The sequence below is a fragment of the Poecilia reticulata genome, linkage group LG3, assembly GCF_000633615.1.
Source record: "Poecilia reticulata strain Guanapo linkage group LG3, Guppy_female_1.0+MT, whole genome shotgun sequence".
Lineage (NCBI taxonomy): Eukaryota > Metazoa > Chordata > Actinopteri > Cyprinodontiformes > Poeciliidae > Poecilia > Poecilia reticulata.
In genome coordinates this window covers 8336610-8338342 of record NC_024333.1, presented here as the reverse complement: position 1 = coordinate 8338342, position 1733 = coordinate 8336610, and positions in this window count along the sequence as shown.

Here is a 1733-nt window from a genome sequence, read left to right as displayed (position 1 = left end):
ACACACACACACACACACACACACACACACACACACACACACACACACACACACACACACACACTTTCTTTATGGGAGAAAAGGTAGAGAGAAGTAGAGGAGAGTGTCCAAAAGAAAAATTGTGCATCAACTAACAAGCACTGAACTGAAGTTCCACACACAAAGAGGAAATTGGCAATGAGAGCTTTAGATAAATCTTTACGGTTCATTCAGACTCTGTTCTCATGATGCCTCCCACAGCTATGAGTAAACATTTCTACGCAGCCACTTCAAGCGACACCTTCTCTTTCAATGTCTTTCCACTGGATTTTATTTCATATGAGTCTTTTCTCCCAGTGGGGTTTTCCTTTCCTGAGCCTCTCATTTTCTCTGTTTTTTCACCTGCCGGTCATTGGGGCACATTGAAGTAATCCTCCTAGTTCTAGTCCCAGTCATTTACCTCTGATTCACGACTTACCTCTGATTCACGACAGTGTCAACAGCAGATGCATTTGTACTTTTTGCAGTTTAGATGTGCTAATTTATGTGATTTCTTTAATATATTCTTTTAAAAAAACTCATCATATTTTTTTTAACCCTGCTGTTGTGCAGCATTGTGCTGTGTTAAATTATCTTGGTATCACAATCTTTCAAATTCGGAAGGATGCATTTTTAACCTCCTTATAGAGCAATCATTAGGATTTATTTAGAATCAACACTAATATTAAAAAGCACTTTAAATAAAATGTAAATATTACTGGTTAGGTAATGTAGCATACAATGGAAACAAAAACATTTCTCAAAATCAAGTAGTCTTCTAAAAGGGCGACCAGTCCTATTTTTGACTGAGCTGGGGAAGAGTTTGTACAGCTAAACTGCATCAGACTGATTCTTAAGGAACCTCTATAGCCTGCACTTCTGGGGAAGAAGATGTTTACAACTGATGATCTACTAATCAGAGTTATAGACAATCTAATAGTTACAATGCGTTAGTCTAACAAAACTAAGTTAGTCTAACAAAACTAAGTTAGTCTATTTTTTAATGCAACATCTTAACAATCATTCACAGGACAGTTATTTATGATACAAATGATTAAGGTTGTATCCATCTTAATTTTTCTGAACATGATAATGATTACATTGAATGAAAGACAGCATTCACATTCTCTTCACTAATTGGTATCAGACTTACATGAGCCAAGTCTGAAAACAGCAAGTTATGTGGTTAAATGTCAAGAGATGTGAAATAATATCAAAATTACTGCTGGATGACTGCTGTAAATTTTCATAATCAGTTCATGCCACCACAGTAAAATATTTTATATTAATGCTTCTTACTCATCTTTACTGTCCCAACAAAAAGGTGGGTCTGTATAATTTTTCACTTTTTATTCCTTTGCCATTATGAATCTGTCTCTCCTCTCTCAGACACACACTCACCACACAATGTCTGGAAACGCACACACACGCTCGCTCGCACGCACGCACRCACACACACACACACACACACACACACRCACACRCACACACACACACACACACACACACACACRCACACACTTGCGTTAACTAACAAAAGCCCAACATGTGGTAGCAGTTAAACAGGCTTTTGCAATCTAGTAGACCTAACCTGGAAAAAAAATAGCTGAAAACAACTCAGAGTTTCTTGTCAAAAATGTGATAATCAAAAGAGATACCTTTTGTCTCATATACTCTATCATATCATGGAACAAATGTCACTATTTAAAAGACAT